Here is a 22417-nt window from a genome sequence, read left to right on the forward strand (position 1 = left end):
GCATGTATTACTGAAACCTGGCTGGGCCCAGAGGGAGGTGTTCCTCTCTCTGAAATCTGCCCAGCTGGGTTTCATATATGGCATCAACCTCGACCCCAGGGAAGGGGGGGAGGAGTGGCTATTATAGCCAGGGAGAGCCTTTGCCTACGTGGACTCATTGCTCCGGAAATTGCGGGTTGCGAGTCACTCTTGATGAAGTTGGACTTAGGGGTTCAGGTGGGCTTATTTCTCACGTACCTGCCTCCCAGCTGCGTGTCAAAAGCCCTGCCTGTGCTACTCGAGGAGGTAGCCGGGTTGGCGGTGGAGTTCCCAAGACTTATTGTCTTGGGGGACTTCAACCTGCCGTCACTCGGCGAAACCTCTGGGCTGGCACAGGAGTTCATGGCCACCATGACAGCCATGGACCTGACTCAAGTAGTACAGGGTCCGACTCATGAAGGGGGGCACGCACCCGACATGGTATTCCTTTCCGAGCAATTGAGTAATGGTCTGAGACTAAGGGGCTTAGAAGCAGTGCCTTTGTCATGGTCAGACCATTTTCTACTACGGCTTGACTTCCTGGCTCCAATCCTTCCCCGCAGGGAGGCGGAACCAATTAAGATGTTCCGCCCCAGACGCCTGATGGACCCAGAGGGCTTTCAGACGGCGCTTGGGGTTATTCCAGAGGCACTTGTCCACAGTTCGGCAGAGTCTCTTGCGAAAGCCTGGAACGAGGCTGCAGCAGAGGCTCTTGACCAGATTGCGCCTTTGCAACCTCTCCGTGGCGCTAGACCCCGTAGAGCTCCATGGTTCAACGAGGAGCTCCGGGAGTTGAAACGCCAGAAGAGACGTCTAGAGAAGCGATGGAGGAAGAGTAGGTCTGAATCTGATCGAACACTTGTAAGAGCTTTTATTAAGACTTACAAAGTGGCGCTCAAGGCGGCAAGATGCGCGTACCATGCCGCCTTGATTGCATCAGCGGAATCCCGCCCGGCCACTCTGTTTAGGGTGACCCGCTCCCTTCTTAATCAGGGGGGAGTTGGGGAGCCCTTGCAGAGTAGTGCCGAGGACTTTAACACGTTTTTCGCTGATAAAGTCGCTCGGATTCGGGCCGACCTCGACTCCAATTGTAAAACAGAGTCGACTGACAACGAGTCAGTCGAGGTGACTGGGGCACGTACTTGTCCACCTGTCTGGGAAGAGTTTGATCTGGTGACACCTGATGAAGTGGACAAGGCCATTGGAGCTGTGAGTTCCGCCACCTGTTTACTGGATCCGTGTCCCTCCTGGTTGGTTTCGGCCAGCAGGGAGGTGACACGGAGCTGGGCCCAGGAGATTACCAACGCTTCCTTGGGGAGGGGAGTTTTTCCATCACTCTATAAAGAAGCGCTTGTGCGCCCCCTCCTCAAGAAGCCCTCCCTGGACCCAGCCGTACTTAACAACTATCGTCCAGTCTCCAACCTTCCCTTTATGGGGAAGGTTGTCGAGAAGGTGGTGGCACTCCAGCTCCAGCGGTCCTTGGAAGAAGCCGATTATCTAGGTCCCCAGCAGTCGGGTTTCAGGGCCGGTTACAGCACGGAAACCGCTTTGGTCGCGTTGATGGATGATCTCTGGCGGGCCCGGGACAGGGGTTTATCCTCTGTCCTGGTGCTCCTTGACCTCTCAGCGGCTTTCGATACCATCGACCATGGTATCCTTCTGCACCGGCTGGAGGGGTTGGGAGTGGGAGGCACTGTCCTTCAGTGGTTCTCCTCCTACCTCTCTGGCCGGTCGCAGTCGGTGTTAGTGGGGGGCCAGAGGTCGACTCCTAGGTTTCTCCCTTGTGGGGTGCCTCAGGGGTCGGTCCTCTCCCCCCTGCTATTCAACATCTACATGAAACCGCTGGGCGAGATCATCCAAGGACATGGGGTGAGGTATCATCAATATGCGGATGATACCCAGCTTTACATCTCCACCCCATGCCCAGTCAACGAAGCGGTGGAAGTGATGTGCCGGTGCCTGGAGGCTGTTGGGGCCTGGATGGGTGTCAACAGACTCAAGCTCAACCCGGATAAGACGGAGTGGCTGTGGGTTCTGCCTCCCAAGGACAATCCCATCTGTCCGTCCATCACCCTGGGGGGGGAATTATTGACCCCCTCAGAGAGGGTCCGCAACTTGGGCGTCCTCCTCGATCCACAGCTCACATTAGAACAACATCTTTCAGCTGTGGCGAGGGGGGCGTTTGCCCAGGTTCGCCTGGTGCACCAGTTGCGGCCCTATCTGGACCGGGACTCATTGCTCACAGTCACTCATGCCCTCATCACCTCGAGGTTCGACTACTGTAATGCTCTCTACATGGGACTACCTTTGAAAAGTGTTCGGAAACTTCAGATCGTGCAAAATGCAGCTGCGAGAGCAGTCATGGGCCTACCTAGGTATGCCCATGTTTCACCATCACTCCGCAGTCTGCATTGGTTGCCGATCAATTTCCGGTCACAATTCAAAGTGTTGGTTATGACCTTTAAAGCCCTTCATGGCATCGGACCAGAATATCTCCGAGACCGCCTCCTGCCGCACGAATCCCAGCGACCGATTAGGTCCCACAGAGTGGGCCTTCTCCGGGTCCCGTCAACTAAACAATGTCGGTTGGCGGGCCCCAGGGGAAGAGCCTTCTCTGTGGCGGCCCCGGCCCTCTGGAACCAACTCCCCCCGGAGATTAGAACTGCCCCTACTCTTCCTGCCTTCCGTAAACTCCTTAAAACCCACCTTTGCCGTCAGGCATGGGGGAACTGAAACATCTCCCCCTGGGCACGTTTAATTTATGCATGGTATGTCTGTGTGTGTGACTGTTAGCATATGGGGTTTTTTAAATATTTAAATATTTTAAATTTGTCTGATTGCTTATGATTTGTTTTTACATGTTGTGAGCCGCCCCGAGTCTTCGGAGAGGGGCGGCATACAAATCTAAGTAATAAATAAATAAAATAAATAGTAGATAATCAGGGGTGGGCTACGGACGGGGCGGAACTCAGTGGGGTAACGAAAATGGAACTCCAACCCAATTTGCACTGAAAGAAGTTGAAACAAAATAGAAACATAGAAACATAGAAGACTTATGGCAGAAAAAGACCTCATGGTCCATCTAGTCTGCCCTTATATTTTTTCTGTATTTTATCTTAGGATGGATATATGTTTATCCCAGGCATGTTTAAATTCAGTTACTGTGGATTTATCTATCACGTCTGCTGGAAGTTTGTTCCAAGGATTTACTACTCTTTCAGTAGTAAAATAATATTTTCTCATGTTGCTTTTGATCTTTACCCCAACTAATTTCAGATTGTGTCCCCTTGTTCTTGGGTTCACTTTAAAAACACTTCCCTCCTGGACCTTATTTAACTCTTTAATATATTTAAATGTTTCGATCATGTCCCCCCTTTTCCTTCTCTCCTCCAGACTATACAGATTGAGTTCATTAAATCTTTCCTGATACATTTTATGCTTAAGACCTTCCACCATTCTTGTAGCCCGTCTTTGGACCCGTTCAATTTTGTCAATATCTTTTTTGTAGGTGAGGTCTCCAGAACTGAACACAGTATTCCAAATGTGGTCTCACCAGCGCTCTATATAAGGGGATCACAATCTCCCTCTTCCTGCTTGTTATACCTCTAGCTATGCAGCCAATGCATAAACTACGCCCACAGTGTGGTAGTAAAAATTTTGGTAGCCCCATTACTGCCTAACCCTCAAAACTTTACCCTTAGACCAGTGATGGGCCTCCTATGGGTACGGTCAGATATGCAGTACCGGTAGCAAAATTTGGAGCTCCATCCCAGAGCACCCAATTTGCACGGAAAGATGTTGAAACAAAATGCATAAGCCACACCCACAGTGTGGTAGTAAAAATTTTGATAGCCCATCACTGACTATAGAGCACTGCATACCAGAACAACTAGACACAAGAACAGGTGTTTTTTTTTTCTGAATGCCATCTCTCTGTTAAACAAATAATTCCCTCAACACTGTCAAACTATTTACTAAATCTGCACTACTGTTAATCTTCTCATCATTCCCATTACCAATCTCCTCCCACAAATGACTGTATGACTGTAATTTTGTTTCTTGTATCCTTACAATTTATATTGACTGGTTCCTAATATGATTGGATTGCTTATTTGAACCCAGACTATCATTAAGTGTTGTGCCTTGTGACTCTTGACGAATGTATCTTTTCTTTTATGTGCACTGAGAGCATATGCACCAAAGACAAATTCCTTGTGTGTCCCACCACAATTGGCCAATAAAAAAATATCTTCTATTCTATAATTCCCCTTAATCAAAAGGGAAACTGAAGATGGACTGAACTAAATCTGGAGATTGTGGCATGGCTTCTTCAAAATATGTACAAATATTTAAATGTATACATTTGTGCTTTAAATAGTGTGTTCGGTTGATAAGAAGAAGTGTCCTCCCAAAACTCCCCAGAATTGCTTATCTTTAGAAACAAATAACCTCTTCTTTCTAATTGCTTTTCAGGCGCCTTGGTTTCCCAAATTGCAATTGCATCTAAAGGAAAGATGGCAGAAAGATGGCATCCTTCTATAGTCTATAAAGTCTGCAAATGGATGAAAAGTTACATCAGGAAACATCCTAATCCCCTGGTAACAATCAAGTCCATTGGATTATAATGGCATACGTAGGAGAGAGACAGAACCGAGAGAGGAATCAGACTGGAGTCTGTCTTGAATTCTGTTAACTCTTATTGAGGGCCAAATTATTGCTGACTATTAGTTGACTCGAATCTGTGTGTAGAATTTAGTGCCGACTGATAGTTGACTAGATTCTGTATGTAGGCATGAGCAATAAATCATTCCTACATACGGAGAGGGGCGGCATACAAATCTAATAAATAAGTAAGCAAGCAAGCAAGCAAGCAAGCAAACAAACAAACAAACAAACAAATAAATAAATAAACTGGAACTCAATGCATGGTCTTGCTTTTTTTTTAATAAAAGTTTTTATTGAGTTATTTAACACACATATACAAACTTCACATATACATAATCATAATGTAAAAACAATAGAAGGAAAGTTAAAGACAAAAACATAGGGGGGAAAACAAAAAACCCACCCCAAAACAAAAAGAAAAGAAAAAGAAAAAAAGAAAAAAAGGTTTTGTTAAAAGTGAGAGAAACAATCAATTTCTCTCCAAACTTCCAAATCTTCAACATAAATTCTTGATATTATTATTATTATTATTATTATTATTATTATTATTATTATTATTATTATATTTGTATGCCGCCCCTCTCCAAAGACTTATGTAGTTTTACATATGGTTATTTAATCTATCCCTGTACTATGACTTATTGCTTTATCTATCCTTTATCTATGGTCTTGAGTTTTGATGCCTTGATCTTAAAAATGAATACATTATAATTTATATGCAAAATGAAAATATTGGGAGAGGGGAAATTCAAGCACTGGAAGTGGAGTTCAGAAGGACCCGTTTCAAGAACGGCAAGCAAATTTCAGTAGAGTTAGAGAATTCCTGCTCTGGAGGTTTTGATACTGGAGTTCTCTTTCAAAGGTTGGAATATAATGACATTGGCTCAAGAAAATCTCAATTACTCTCCTTGGATTTGTAAAATATTGAAACCATTTTACAATGGTACTGTGCGGTACTTTTAAAACACAGATGTTCCACAGTCATACACCTAGTCTCCAACTCCTCTTCTGTCAGGACATTAAAATAAACTTCATATCCTTCTAAATACCTTTAACATTTTTTTTTATAAGTTTACTTCTTTGGCAAGCTGTTTTTTATTATTATTATTATTATTATTATTATTATTATTATTATTATTATTATTATTTAGATTTGTATGCCGCCCCTCTCCGCAGACTCCAACTAGCAATAATTTTAAGAGGATAGTGTATTAAAAAATGAGTCTTTGTTTATAGTCTAGTACTTTACTTAAATAAAGATGATTTATGGAGATGATCCTTGTTTTCCATTTTTTCCTTTATTATGTTAATGTGTCCATGGTCTGTTAATCATGTATGATTTTCCCTCCTTTGCTTTAATGCTCAATTATAATACCATTTAGTGTTGCTTTTGACTCATTGCTATCTAATATTGAATCCCCCAAAAGCACTATTAATAGAAAGCTCAATCAACTTCTAAATGCATATATTTCCTCTAGGTACTACTCTAATTGCAATCATAGAAGACATTAGAAAAACATGTTGTAAGATGACAGAATATCTCTAATGTAAAGTGCCTAAGACAATGAATCAACATCTATACGATTCATCTTAAGTGCTTTTGGAATGGAAATCTATTAATTCACGTACTTGCTGAATGATTCAAATTATAACAAAGGGATGTTATGCCATAATCGCTAATAACTTTATACCACAAAAATGAAGCAAAGCAAATGCAAAGTTGCAGTAAAAATATTTTGGTTAGTTACATCAGATGATTTTTTTATTGTTTGATGAAAAGAGAGAGAGAGAGAAAGAAAGAAAGAAAGAAAGAAAGAAAGAAAGAAAGGGGGAGGAGGAGGGAGGGAGGAAAGGAAGGAAGGAAGATATTAGTGTATACTCCTGGTCTTACCTAGTAAGATGGTGTAGTTAATTGTTTCTTTGCTTGTTATATATGTTTTTATTTATTTATTCATTGGATTTATATGCTGCCCCTCTCTGAGGACTCAGGGTGACTTACAACATATAAAAGGAACAATATAGACATCCTAAATCCAAGTAGTTTAAATTAATTAATCTAAATCCCCAGGACCATTAAAAACACTCATTTCCATTCAATCAACTAACATATAGCACATTTGTCAGCTAGGGGGCTAGAGTCTAATGGCTCCAAGCCTGGTGCCAAAAATGAGTCTTCAGACTTTTGCAGAAGGCGAGGAGGGTGGGGGCAGTGTGAATCTCTGGGCGGAGCTGATTCCAGAGTACCAGAGCCACCACAGAGAAGGCTCTTCCCCTAGGTCCCACCAAGCGACATTGTCTGGTTGACGGGACCTGAGGAAGGCCGACTCTATGGGACCTAATCGGTCGCCGGGACTCATACGGCGGAAGGCGGTCCTGCAAGTAGTCTGGCCCAAAGCCATGTAGGCATATTCTAGGCATTTGAAAAATAGTGAAACTAAAAATAATACAATGACAATTAATTTTCAAGTATTTAAAAATAATGTACTTTAAAGTACTTTAAAAGATAAACTAAACTAAAATTAAATTTAGTTAAACTTAGGGGTGTGATTCCAATATGAATCAAATTAGCCAGTAAAGAAAGAGACCAGATCGTTTATGGCATTGCTGTCAATTGTATAAAATATCTCACATGCAGTGGTGGGCTATTGCCCAGATGAGAGGAGAACGCAGTGGGCTAGCAAAATGGAGCTCCAACCCAGAGCACCCAATTTGCACTGAAAGATGTTTAAAGAAAATGCAGGGCGTCCTGCATAAGCCACACCCACAGTGTGGTAGTAAAAAATTTGGTAGCCCTTCACTTCTCACATGGCTAGTTGATTAAATTCTCTCATTGTCTCTTTTTAAAAAAAATTATTTATTTATTCATTCATTCATTCATTCATTCATTCATTCATTCCAATACACAATACATATTGAAGAGGATAGACATGAAGTATTATATATAAAGAAAAGATATAAAAGTAGAGGAGAAGATATATGAAAGGAAGAAAAGATATATGAGATATGAGATAAGGAGAGGCAATTGGACAGGGGACGAAAGGCAGGCTAGTGCACTTATGTACGCCCCTTTTAAAAGAAATATTAAGATTCCAATTATTTCAGACAACCATTTATAATTCGGAGATTTAAATATGCTTTTATCATTTAAGATCCCCCAATCCATCCAACCCAAAAGGGGTGGGGGAACGGAGGATTTTTTTCCTAACAGAAAAATGACGTCTGTTGCCATGTTTACATTTTCATGGAGACAAGTTTCTATTTTCTAAAAACAACCACATTTTCTAATGGTCCGAGAGAATAACTTTTTCTTTTCAATCAATTTGTATTTGTTATGCATTCATAATCACTAGGGGGCATGATTTCTCTCTGAAAATTAATACCGTCCAGAAAGTCCTGAATGTCTAAGGTTCCTCAGATGGACTGTTTTCCCTCAGCATCTCAATCTTTTAATATATATATGTGTGTGTGTGTGTGTGTGTGTGTGGTTTTCATAGACAAATACAGTGGTACTTCTACCTAAGAATGCCTCTACTTATGAACTTTTCTAGATAAGAACCGGGTGTTCAATATTTTTTTGCCTCTTCTCAAGAACCATTTTCCACTTACAAACCTGAGCCTCTGACACTGTAACCGGAAAAGGCAGGGAGAAGCCTCCATAGGGCCTCTCTAGGAATCTCTGGGAGGAAACAGGTCCATAAAAGGTGGGGAGAAGCCTCCGTGGGGCCTCTCTAGGAATCCCCTGGGAGAAAACAGAGCCGGAAAAGGCTGGGAGAAGCCTCTGTGGGACCTCTCTAGGAATCTCCTGGGAGGAAGCTGGAAAAGGCAGAGAGAAGCCTCCATGGGGCCTCTCTAGGAATCTCCTGGAAGGAAACAGGGCCTCCACCCTCCCTGTTTGTTTCCCCAATTGCACGCATTATTTGCTTTTACATTGATTCCTATGGGAAAAATTGCTTCTTCTTACAAACTTTTCTACTTAAGAACCTGGTCACGGAATGAATTAAGTTTGTAAGTAGAGGTACCACTGTACACAAGTGCATCAACAAAATCTTTCAGATGGTTAATGTGATCCTACAATACTTTCGACAACAAAATGGCAAAGCAAAGCCTCTTGATTTCCACTTGAAATGAGACTTGGATTACAAATGCACTATAAATCAGTAGCCTACTCAACAGGAATATTTCTTTGACATAAAATTGATCCATAATTTTTCCAACTGCATATGTGCAAACAGGTTCTTTACCTTACCGAACAAATATTCCTCTAACTACGGTTACTCACAAGGTCTACAATATTGATGCAAGCTTTAATCAAACGTAAGTAGGATGTATTAATATATAAGCCTATGGCTGCAAATCAACTCAGAAGGAGTGCAAATGCTTTCCACAGTGTCCATTTATATTGCATATAAATTCTAAGTGATTAATACAGAGAGAAAACAAGGCAAACATTTCATTTTATTAATGCAGCTGCTTTCTCTCCTTTGTTTTGCTGCATTATGTTTGGATCTTCCCAAGCCATTCGCGTAAAGCTCAGATTTTTATCTAAATGTTAAAAAAAATGTAAGCAAACTTCTGCATAACTCTTTCCTAAACTGATTGTTTTAAACACTGCAGCATGGACCAGAATATCTCTGGGACCGTCTTCTGCCGCACGAATCCCAGCGACCAGGTAGGTCCCACAGAGTTGGCTTTCTCCAGGTCCTGTCGACTAAACAATGTCGTTTGGCGGGACCCAGGGGAAGAGCCTTCTCAGTGGTGGCCCCAACCCTCTGGAACCAACTCCCCCCAGATATCAGAGTTGCCCCCACCCTCCTTGCCTTTCGTAAGCTCCTTAAAACCCACCTCTGTCGTCAGGCATGGGGGAACTGAGATGTTCCCTTCCCCCTAGGCTTATAAAATTTATGCATGGTATGTCTATATGTATGATTGGTTTCTTAAATTGGGGTTTTTTACATTACTTTTAATATTAGGTTTGTTCATATTGTCTTTTTACTGTTGTTAGCCGCCCCGAGTTTACGGAGAGGGGCGGCATACAAATCTAGTAAGTAAGTAAGTAAGTAAGTAAGTAAGTAAGTAAGTAAGTAAGTAAGTAAGTAAGTAAGTAAGTAACTAAGTAAGTAAGTAAGTAAGTAAACAAACAAACAAACAAACAAACAAACAAACAAATAAACAAATAAACAAAAAACAAAAAACAAAAAAACAAACAAAGTAACATGCAATCTCAGATGTACTAAATACATTAAGGAACTTCCATGATTACGCTTACAAATTCTTAAGGTACAGAGGTCTAAGATGTAGTATATGCCTGTGCAACTAAATATCTAAATGTCAGAGAAGCATCAGCTGACACATGAAATGGCAAGAAAAGATGGAGTATCTCTCCATCCAAACAAATAAACAATATATGGCAGTAAAACTCAATAAAGCTTTACAAGGCACATTACTGTGTCAAGTATGAATAGTGGAAGCATGACTCTGTAGTTCTTAAGATTAACTTTTTAAAAAAATCATGCTTTTTAAATCATATCTTGCCCCATATACATTTGGAAACACCAAATATGCACAACAGTAAATGTGAGCATTTTTCCGTTGGAGAAATATTTTCCGCTAAATAAATGTTTAAAAGAGTAATCCTAGATTTATGCTATATATGACAGCAGACTATCTGTCTATTTACTGGTAACACACAGTGATAAAAAAGTAGCATAATGTTTATTTCAAGAGTTATGGGTAACACATTAGACTATAGGACTGATGATAACAATAATAGAATGATAAAGCTGATTTTATCACGATTTTTACAGAGAATTTGTATTTCTCTGGATTGTTTCTAAACTTGGATTTTAACCTCCAATCAAAGTATTATGATGTTCAATTTTATGGGCTACATAATAGCCATGGAATGTAATAAATTCTGCAATGATGCCTGACTTCAATGCTAAATATATCAAATAAACTGTTCTGCATGGCATTCTGAGCTCAGGGCAAAATAGTTCTTGTTCAGTAACAAGAGGGAAATATGACATTTTTTTATTGCAAGATGTACCTCCATATACAACACAGACAGTTTAGGAATTTTAAAATGCAGTGTAAACTTAAGAAAGTTTGCAGGCAATACTAACCTTAGTTTAGCTATTTTTAGTCTCATGAGAGTTACCCAAGAATGAGATTTTTTACTTCTGTATCATTCCATTGGTAAAAAGTGGAAGTGTCTCCTTTTCTTTTAAGACAATCTAGAAATATTGTCTCATGATGCTTTTATGATTAATAATTAACATTATTCATTTGTGGTTTCATGTATTTATTTGCTTAATTTATTGCTTTTTGCTCAGGTAAGCATTAATAGTAGCAGGCAAATTAAGCTGTGTGCAAAGCAAAAAGAGAACAACAAAAATACAAGATAATTGTACCAATAGTAAATTGTTATTCTGCAGGCAAAATGAAGGGTTTAAAAAAGGAAAATATCAAGTAAATGATTATATCAAGACAACAAAGGCAAATGCACATCAGAGTTTGCAAAGACAAACAACTTGAAAGTAGCAGAAGCAACAAAAAAAGTCTATAAAAGGGATTGTTGGAAACTGTTTAGAAAATGAGAGAAGTAAGTCATTACGTGTTACCAGTACATTAAAGCAAAACAACAACAACAAAAACTATGAAAATAAAATGGAAAAAAACAGGAACTGGTAATAGTTAACAAGCTAGTATTATAAAGGAAGAAACAAAAGGATGATTTTTTGTAGCTCAGGAACAAGGACTGCAAACAGCCATGATGAAATCAAGGATTCAACATTTATCAAACAGCTGCAAATGAAGACTTTGTAGAGGAAAAGATGAAACCATGGATCACATCATTATTAGATACAACAAAATTGTTCAGACTGACAATAAACAGCATCATAACAGAGAAACCAGAATGATCGCTGGACATCTGTGCAAAAAAATAACAATTTCCCAATTGTGGTATAATCACAAAACTAAAAAAAAAATGGTTGAAAATAATGGTGTTAAAATTTTATGGAATTTTTGTACACCAATTTGTCATTTGTGACAACATGCTACATATAACATAACTGTAAAGAAATGAGTAAATATACTGTAGATGTGGAAAACAGTATTATTATTTTTTAGATGATGGCAGTAATCTGGACAGTAGAATTGGGAAAAACAATTGGGGAAAAATCAAAATATAGATATTTTACTAGCACAATGGGTAGATTGTGAAAAACAATTTGTAACGTCTTGACTAGACTTATTGGCATGTTAAATAGAATAACAAAGAGATTATGTTATTCTTCCTAATAAACTTAATTCTGCAATTCCTGTTTTGTTTTCCTTTGCACAATTACACAAATTTCATTTTCCCTTGCCCAATTACATAAACAGTAGACTTATGCAGCCCTTTGGGTTATACTAAAAGTTATCTAGATATAAAAGAATATGTTTTATTCAGTTTATATACTCGTTCCCTTATTAAATGAACTTGGTTAACCAAACTTCCTTCAAAATTAAAGAAAATACAAAAAATTGAATAATAAAAATCCAGAAAAGGAAGCGGGAGCACTGAGAAGAGAAAGGAAACACACGAACCCCTATAATGTCAATTGCATCTTTCTAATGGTCTTCAAAAGTCATTTCAGTAATCTAATTAAAAGTCACAAAGGCATGAGGAAATGTGAATAGGGCCTCCCAATCCGGGAATGGGTACAACTAACAGATGGATGGATGGATGGATGGATGGAGGGATGGAGGGATGGAGGAATGGAGGGATGGGTGGGTGGGTGGATGGGTGGGTGGAGGGATGGAGGGATGGAGGGAGGGATGGAGGGATGGAGGGAGGGATGAATCAAAGGCCTTCCTAGCCATGGCTATCATATGCTGCTCAAGCAATAGTGACAAATATTGGGTGACTTCCATGATTACACACTGGTCCCACCCATCTCTATCCATCCATCCATCCTGAAGAACTTCTAAAAGAAGTTTGGAAGTGGCGTAGTGGTTAGAGTGCAGCACTGCGGGCTACTTCAGCTAACTTCAAATCTCACCATTGGGTCAAGGTTGACACAGCCTTCCTTCCTTCTGAGGTGGGTAAAATGAGGACCCAAATTGTTGGGGGCAATATACTGATTCTGTAAACCATTTAGACAAGGGCTGTAAAAGCACTATGAAGCGGTATATGAGTGTAAACAACAACACCAAACAAAATCTGATGACTCCCAATCTTACATCCATTCAGCTCCTCCCCACTCTCCCTTCCTCTTACAACCTCTAGGTGTTTGGTCATAACCTAGACCAGTGATGGTGAAGCTTTTTTTTTCAGCTGCTGAAAGAGCGTGTGTGTAGACTATTGTGAATGCGCAAGTGCCCACACCCATAATTCAATGCCTGGGGAGGACAAAAACAGCTTCCCCTGCCATCCCGGAGGCCCGCTGGAGACAGGAAATGGCCTGTTTCCCAACTTCTGGTGGGCCCAGTAGGCTCGTGTTTCGCCCTCCCCAGGACTCCAAAGGTTTTCCTAGAGCTGGGGGAGGGTAAAATGCCCTCCCTCACCCTCCCCAGAGGCTCTCTGGAAGCCAGAAATGCCCTCCCAGAGCCTCTGTGCGAGGCAAAAATCAGATGGGCAGCACAAACATGTACGTTGGAGTTCAGCTACAGCAACGGCTCATGTGACAGCAGATATGGCTCTGTGTGCCATCTGTGGCACCCGTGCCATAGGTTCGCCATCACTGGCCTAGACACTTTGACAAAACCAGCCATTTCCTTTGCCTTCAGCCATTCTTTCAAGCCATTCCGTAGTAAGGATTTTAGGAAGTATTTTCAAACATTATCAATCAATTGTTCTGTCGGGCTCTCTGGTAGACTTCTCCCAAAAATTCACAGGTACAAATTTCAGACACACACAAGTTTGAAAATTCAAAACAATGTTCTTTATAATGAAAATTCGCTTAAACTAAGCCCTCTTTTGGGATAGCAAAGAGCACTGGTCTCCAAACAAACTGGTAATTTGTACAAATCCCTTATCAGTTCTGTGATACTTAGCTTGCAGCTGTGAAGCAATTCACAGTCCTTCTTCTTTCACAAAGTGACACACACTTTGCTCTGGTTTAGTTTCAAAGTGGGGAAAAATCAGTTTCAAAATAAATAGGCAAATCATACTGGGATTGATTTGTGGAAAAGAAGACACATGCACACAAACATATGTATGCATACCTATACTGGTGGTGGGTTGCTATCAGTTCAGTCTGGTCCGGTGAACCTGTGGTGGGAATTTGGCCACAGTCGCCAAATCGGTTCGCCGCTCACCACTGCTTGAAAGGAGATAGCAAATAACCATTGATGGCCTGCTACTGGAACTGTCAGGTGACAGGTGCTATGCTCCGGTAGCGATTTTCAGGATGCATGAGCGAGATTTCAACAATTTTCGCCAATTTTTTGCTTCCAAGCATGCGCAGAAGCAAAAATATTGGTGAAAATTGCCAAAATCTCGCTTGTGCGTGCATCCTCGTGCAAAATTTTGCTTGCTGCGCATGCACAGAAGCCAAATCTCATGCCAATAGGTGCGCGTGTACTTGCCGGATATACCCGAACCCACGATGGCCTCAGATGGTGCAGCGGTAGCAGCAAAGATGGCAGTCTTTTGTGGAAAATAACCCTCTGCACATGTGCAAAGGCTTCTGCACATGCAGAAGTGCCCAGGCGTGATGTACATGCGCACTTCCAAACCAGTAAGGAAGGCAAGAGAAATCCAGCCCTGATCTACATACCTACATAATTTTCTAGATCTCTTGTTGTTTCTTTCTTTCCAGCTGTTTTGTACCATTCAGTAAGGAACAATTCCAGTAACTGTGGATTGTTTGTGTGTGTTAGATTAATGAACATGTCAGTGTAATTACATGTAATTACAATGTGCCCATACAGAATTAAAATGCCATTCAGCTTGTCTCCTGAAGAGATTGTCTCTCTTTTTCAGAGGTTCATAAACTTTATAAGAGATCCAGAAAGCTCACTGTTAAATTATAGAGTCAAAGTGGGGCAGGAAGGAATAACAGAGGAATAAAACTGGAGATGGAAGCGTATTTTGATTTCATAAAACAAAGATATCTGCTATTTTTGATACACAATACATGTATAACTCTATTCCTCAATTAAATACATTTTTAAAAAATGTTTCCAAGCTGTGTTTTAAACATGATGATTATAACAATCTGAACAGGCTGACAGCCTCTCTTTACTCTTAGATTTTAGGAAATCATATTGTTTCCCCCTTAAAGAAATATATACTGTTTCCCCAAATCATCATGATAGAAGATACTTCTGTCTATGATAATTACATCTCTTATTCCACAAAGCTATTTGAATCTGAGAAAGGAGATCCAAAGATTGTATTATTTTTAAATTATGTAGCACTATCATACAGGTTCATTAGAAAATGCACGCCACATTATTTGTGTTGACATTGTTCCAACTTGTTCAAAGAAGGAAAGAAGAGAGGGGGGAATGTCTATTCCATTCTATCTAACAAATTCATTTCTGATTGTTTGTCATTTTTTGGCCCATTGCTTTATGGACAACCTAGTTGAAAATTGTTGTTTCATTTCCAAGAAATATGATGCTAATGACTGAGAAAATTTGGGAAGAAAGAAAGTGCATTTGAGCTATCTAATTCTAAGAAATTGTTATGTGAAGATAATATGTGTGTATTCAGATAATTTCTTGATGTTGTTCTGATTATGCTTAGTTTTAGAAGGAAATTGGTAATGCACTGCAGAGGAAAAAGGCTGTTATATGTTTCCTATCAATTCACACTCAATTAGATGAAAGAGAATTTTCTGTCAAAACTTCTTTCAAAAGGAACAAACTATCTTTATTTTTGCAGCTCCATCCACAGAACATAGAATTACCAGGATGAACCACTTCCAAGAAAAACGTAGTTTTAAAAACATCTTCAAGAAAAAAAAGTCTTTTCTCTTCTTTTTCCTCACCTCTCCTGTCTTCTTTCCTCTCCTTTTCCTCCCCCCCCCCTCTGGCTGACAAATACTTTGAGAATAAGGTAGAAATCTCTTTTGGACAAGGAAGTTAACTTTGGAGCAATTGCAAGCCCAGCTTTGGCACAATGTTAACAAACATAGTTGGATTCAGAATAGTCCAATCTCCTAGGTTTCTACACCTAAGTATGTCACCGTAAGTAGAATATATACAGGTAACAAATGGAGGTATAATTTGGGGAATCAATCTCCTTTCTTTGCTGGAAGAAAAGAAGCAACTTCGTTAGAAAACAACACTTTTTTCGCATCCAGTGGAATGCCAGGATCAAATGAAATTCACTACCCATCCAAGGGTCATCTAGCTCGACTAGCTCTAAAGAAACTTAAGTGTTGCAATAGAAAAGAAGGCACTTTCTCACAGTACAGAAGAAATCAATAGGGCTTTTTTCTCCCCTTTCTGAAAGCTTATTTGGTGTAGGCACTTCCTCGGTGAAAACAAAATGTCTCAGTTAATCAATTCTGAAAAAGCCAAAGACTAAACCAGAGGAATGGTGTGCTCTGCATATAACTCACTGGAGATGTATGAAGTAGTTTCTACTGAGGGTGACAAAGAAAGGTAACGTTCTTAAATTGCTATTCACAACCACCCATTAACTAAGTGAAGAGAGTACAATGTTGGCTACCTGTTGTGGTTAGCTCTGGCCCTGCTCCTGCCCCAAGGACTGTGGATGTGGGGGAGATATCGACATGCTGCAGACCTGTTTTGCCTGTTTTGCCTGTTTTGCCCTGGTGGAAGCTACTGATGAAGGCTCCTCTGACCAAGAAGACATGAGTGACAGGGAGGAGGAGAGTGGGGCAGACAGCTCAGAAGGAGATCAATTATCTAGCTCCTCCTTGGATTCAGAACAGCCACACATGTGGAGAGCGATGCATAGGCAACAACAACTGAGAGATTATTATCAAAGAAAATGAGGCAACCTGTGGTTGGGTGGGGCTGTGGTAATTAGTGAGGCTGCTATAAATAGCAGCCTGTGGGTTTGGCCATTGTGGAGGATTATCTGATCATTGTGTTTCGTGACTGCTTTACTGACTTTGACTTTTTGTGTGTGATTTCCCCCCGCTTTGAAACTAAACCAGAGCAAAGTGTGTTTCACTTTGTGAAAGAAGAAGGACTGTGAATTACCTCACGGCTGCAAGCTAAGTATCACAGAACTGATAAGGGACTTGTACAAATTACCAGCTTGTTTGGAGACGAGTGCCCTTTGCTATCCCAAAAAAGGGCTTGGTTTAAGTGAATTTTCATTATAAAGAACATTGTTTTGAATTTTCAAATGTGTGTGTGTCTGAAATTTGTACCTGTGAATTTTTGGGAGGATTCTACCAGAGAGCCCGACAGAACAGCTACCATATTTGAGAGTGGTCTTCCACTCCATGCAATGTGTATATACTGTATGTGTGTGTGTGTGTGTGTATGTGGTGTTTGTGTGTAAGGGGGGGGTATTCCTTTTCCAAGTGAACATATCTGAATTACTAGTCAGAAAACAATACTGGAAATTTCTTGATTACTATTGTATTTGTATGTGGGATCAGAGTAAAAAATCAAGCATCTTCAAGATGGAGCTTCTGGTACTGCTACAAGGATGCAAGGATTTGTATAATCCTGTTTGTTACAACTGTGCAACGTTCCAACTTATTTTTTTGGATGGTCTTTTGCTTGTTCGGGAATAAAGCCAGCAATGGGCTCTTACAGGTATAATCCAGTACGCAGAACCAGTAGAACAATTGTGAATTTTTTTTCCCTTCTGGGCTCTGGGTATGCTTTTCCTACTGCAGTAAATGAGGTTGAATGTGTATAATTATATGAATAGCCACAAAAAGGACAAATGATAGGCAGCATTATTGGTTGAGGAGCACAGTAACGTTTTCATGTTTTGTACTGAACCCACAAGGTTCAGTATGATAACAGATTGGGCAAGCAGCTCAATTTTCTTTAATTGCTATAAAAGTTCAGTTCTAGATAATGATTAAAGCATTTATGGGTAAAAACATACTATTTAATTATTTATTTTATTTATTTATTTATTCATTCATTCATTTGTCTAATACACAAATACATGGGAAGAAAAATAGACATGTAGTAATATATATAAGGGTAAAGTGAACTTAGAGGAGAGGATATATGAAAGAAAGAAATTATATATGATAAGTGAGAGAAAGGAAAGACAATTGGACAGGGGACGAAAGGCACACCAGTGCACTTATGTACGCCCCTTACTGGCCTCTTAGGAACCTGGAGAGGTCAATCATGGAGAGTCTAAGGGAGAAATGTTGGGGGTTAGGGGTTGACACAATTGAGTCCGGTAATGAGTTCCATGCTTCGATAACTCGATTGTTGAAATCATATTTTTTACAGTCAAGTTTGGAGCAGTTCATATTAAGTTTGAATCTGTTGCATGCTCTTGTGTTGTTGTGGTTGAAGCTGAAGTAGTCATTGATCGGTAGAACGTTGCAGCATATGATCTTTTCGGCAATACTCAAATCGTGTTTTAGGCACCGTAGTTCTAGGCTTTCTAGGCCCAGGATTGTTAGTCTATTTTCGTAGGATATTCTGTTTCGAGTGGAGGAGTGAAGGGCTCTTCTGGTGAAATATCTTTGGACATTTTCAAGGGTGTTGATGTCCAAGATGTGGTATGGGTTCCAGACAGATGAGCAGTAGTCTAGGATGGGTCTGGCAAAATTTCCTACTTTAAAGGTAATTAAGGATCATACTAAGGTCCTAGAGAAGGAAGGACAACTATTGAGTATTCAATGAATAGTGCATAAACTTACTACCCCCTCTGCATCCCCCTCCCCATGGGGGCAGCAGCCCATTACTGGTCTTGGGAGATGACTGTCTCTATATTCCTTCCCAAGACTTACATCCTGCAACTGTATGATTCTATGAAGTATCATCACCAGGAAGGGTATTGAGAAAAGTACCCCTCCTTTCTCAGCCATAAGCCTTTATGATTTTAGAATTAGACACCTGGAGAATCAGTTCCAGAAGGAGCAGCAACAAAACTACCCTGTTTCCCCGATAGTAAGACACCCCCGATTGTAAGACGTGTCGGGGGTTTCAGGGGGGTCGGCTAATATAAGCCGTATCCCGAAAGTAAGACATATGTCTTACTTTCGGGGAAACACGGGGGTATTGCCGGGGGGGAGCCCGATGACGTCGCTTCCAAGCTCCCCGCACGCCCCTCGCCTTCGCCTCGCCGCGGCACCACCGCCTCATCCCCTGCCGAGGCTCGGCTGCAAGTGGCCAGCGAGGCCGACCGGCTCCGAGGTGAGCAGCCGGAGCTGCGCCCTCCTTCGCCCGCCTCCTTTCCGGCAGCTCGCCGCGGCGCCACCGCCTCTTCCCCTGCCGAGGCTCGTCTGCAAGCAGCCAGCGAGGCAGGGGAAGAGGCGGTGGCGCTGCGGCGAGGCGAGGGGCGCGTGGGGAGCTGCCGGAAAGGAGGCGGGCAAAGGAGGGCGCAGCTCCAGCCGCTCGCCTCGGAGCCGGTCGGCCTCGCTGGCCGCTTGCAGCCGAGCCTCGGCAGGGGAAGAGGCGGTGGCGCCGGTGGCTCGGCTGCAAGCAGCCAGCAAGGCTGACCGGCTCCGAGGCGAACGGCCGGAGCTGCGCCCTCCTTCGCCCGCCTCCTTTCCAATGTAAGACATACCCCGAAAGTAAGACGTAGTGGGGCTTTTGGGGGTAAAAGGAAAGTAAGACACTGTCTTACTTTCGGGGAAACACGGTATGTGCTCTGAAGGTATTCACCACACACACATTGAAGCTTTTCTACTTCACAACTTCAAACAATGACTTCTGGAGTTTGAGAAGGAAGCCGGACTAGAGGGGTGTTGAAATGAATACGGCATGTATTAAAGAAACAGCTGAGAAGGGATATATGAAAGGACTGCAGCCTTGGAGAATAATTGACTAGCCTCACCTTAGAGCAACTCACTCTCTTTCTCTTTGTCAGCTCCCCAAAAACCCAAGGAACTTCCTGTTAACCAAACCTTTTAAAGCTTGGCACAGGATCAGGATAAAACAAGGCTCCCGCCCCCCGATAAGGCTATTTGCACACCATGCCATATGTCAGTTGAGTCAACTTCCCTCCTCCACAGTCTGACTACAAAGATGTAAAGGGATGCCTGGAAGTTGTGACTGTGTAAATGCAGAAGTGGTGTGCGGTATGCACTCGGCTGCCAGGGTTTCAGATTGCTTCTCAAAGCAAAACTTGTGACATATGTTATCTTTGGGTTTTCAAATGTCTCGCAGCAGCTTTCGAAGACGTGCTTGAGAGTGAGATACGGGCTCCAGGCAACAAAAGGTTTGGGCAGCACACCAAATGGAGCATATGGGACATGGCAGAATGTGAGAGCAGAGGTAGAGAGCTCAAAACTTTAATGAAATGAGGGATTTCAGGGTCTTTTTTTTTATTAAGGAAGAAGCGGGTCTGCCAAAAACTTTTAATGCTTATATTCTGAAGTTTACTCTTTTCAATTGATCTGAAAAGGTTTCTTTGGAAAAGGGCTAGTAACCAAAAGGCACCGTATGCATTTGAAGGAAATTAAATAAATAACTTGGATATTCTCTTTGCTAAAAAGATAGCTTGCATTAGGGTGGGAAAACTGTAATAATTAAACTATAGAGTGCTGCAAGGCATAATAATTTCATATTAACTAAAAAGAACCAACTGATTAACCATATGTGTATTTTGATTTGTTAGATCTGCAACCAATCTTTCTTCCAGGAGCTCAAATCAGTGACGGTAAAAATCCCATCTCTCTTCTAGAATAATAAACCTGTAAAGTAATGTAAACTGAGAAATAGTAAACATTTATAGCTGTGGGTGGATTAGATTTGGCACTTGTCCGTTGGATGAGGTATAATTATATAGCTTTAATATGCTGTCTAATTAGAAAGAAAAGGACAATTAGAATGGATAAACAATATAGTTATCAATTAAGCTTCGTGGTAATAAAAATTAATAGAGTACAGTGGTGCCTCTTCAAATATGTGTAATAGTATGAGGAAATGACCTTGGAAGACAGAGAAAGATGCTGGCCAGGCTACGATCAAACATGGAAGGAGCCTGCAGCTGAGCAGAGAAAGAAACTCAGGAAAGGAACCTTCCTAATTTATCAGGCACTAGTAACTGGATACCCATGCTTCGCTACAAAGCTATGTGATCAGGCTTGATAAATTGACAGTTAAAGTTTGGAAATTAATGAGTAGTTGATTGAGCTTGATTCATTGACACTTAAAGCTTGTAAATTTATGTAGAATGTGTGAGAGTGTAGAATTAGCCTCAGACTGGCAGTTGTAACAGAGTTCTTTTCAGGTGGGAAGAGGGAGTAGAACATCTGACTCCTTAGCATCCTAGAAGCCAAGAGGAACATATGTGCCAAATTTCATTACAGTTCTGGAGATTTCTTGATGACTTAGTGGTATTTGACTTTCATATACAGAATATTAAAAGTTATGGTAGGAGTTTTGTACTTTCAGGTTTGCAAGAGTTTGTTAATGTACAATTACGATAAAATAGAATTAGCACACCTGGCCTTTTTCATCTTTGGACTACCTGGAAAGGCTGACAATACCTTCTTTCTTTCACATTTTTTTCCTGGGAAGATGGATACTTTATTCTTTTCATATCTTTCTAGTGAATCACAGCATAGTGAATGAGTAAAGGAAGCAATAGAATATTGTGCTGATATTTCTATACACATCCTGGAAACTTGGAACTGCAGAAATTCTGAAGAAATGCAAATAAGTGTTTCCTTCTATCTCACCTCACCTCACACATCTCATTCCATTACAAATTTGCAAACGAGAAAGAGAATGCAACTGGGTGCATGGGGAATTTTAAATCTGAAATATGGTAAAGCTCGAACAAATAGAGAGTTCCATTCCTAGGAGAAACACAAGTCTCCCTCAGTCATTCTAACAACCCACTTGTCGATGGGAAAGACTACATCTTTGCCTTGGACTTCACAATTTTGATCGGAAATGCCTGCACGGAAAATTTTCATTTAGTTGAAAGAGTTCTAGCTTTCTGGCAGTAAATGCTACAAATTTGGCTTACAAAAACCACCCATACACCTGTTCTGCCTGGCTCTATGGTAAGAGTCTCCCGAAAATTCAAGGGTACAAATTTCAGACACATACACTTGAAAGTTCTTTATCACAAAAATTCAAAAGAAACAAAGCACCCTTTTGTATTGCAAAGAGCACTCATCCCAAAACAACCTGGTAGTCTGTACAATCCCCTTAATCAGTCCTTAAGTACTTAGCTGGCAGCTGTGAAGAAATGTCATAGCCCTCCTTCTTCCACAAAGTGAAACACACAAACTTTGCTCTGCTTTGGTTTCAAAGTCGTGAAAAATCAACAAACAAAGTCCGGAAACAGCAAGGCACAGTCCTGAAGAACAACGATCAGGTAATCTTCCACAATGGCCAAACCAATACGCTGCTATTTATATCAGCAGCTCTAATTGCTGGAGCCCCACCCAAACACAGGTGGCCTCTCATTATCTCCTGTAATATTGCTTCAATTGGTCTCGTCTATGCATTATTCTGCACATGCGTGGGTCTAATACTTCTTTATCCAAATCGATCAATGGAGATTGGCTTCCTGGACTGTGTGCCAAGCCCCCCTCTTCCAAGTCACCCCTACCTTCCTCTTCGTCCGAGGAAACTGCACTACCTGACTCTGTCGGCAACA

The sequence above is a fragment of the Erythrolamprus reginae genome, chromosome 9 (genome assembly GCF_031021105.1).
Source record: "Erythrolamprus reginae isolate rEryReg1 chromosome 9, rEryReg1.hap1, whole genome shotgun sequence".
NCBI lineage: Eukaryota > Metazoa > Chordata > Lepidosauria > Squamata > Dipsadidae > Erythrolamprus > Erythrolamprus reginae.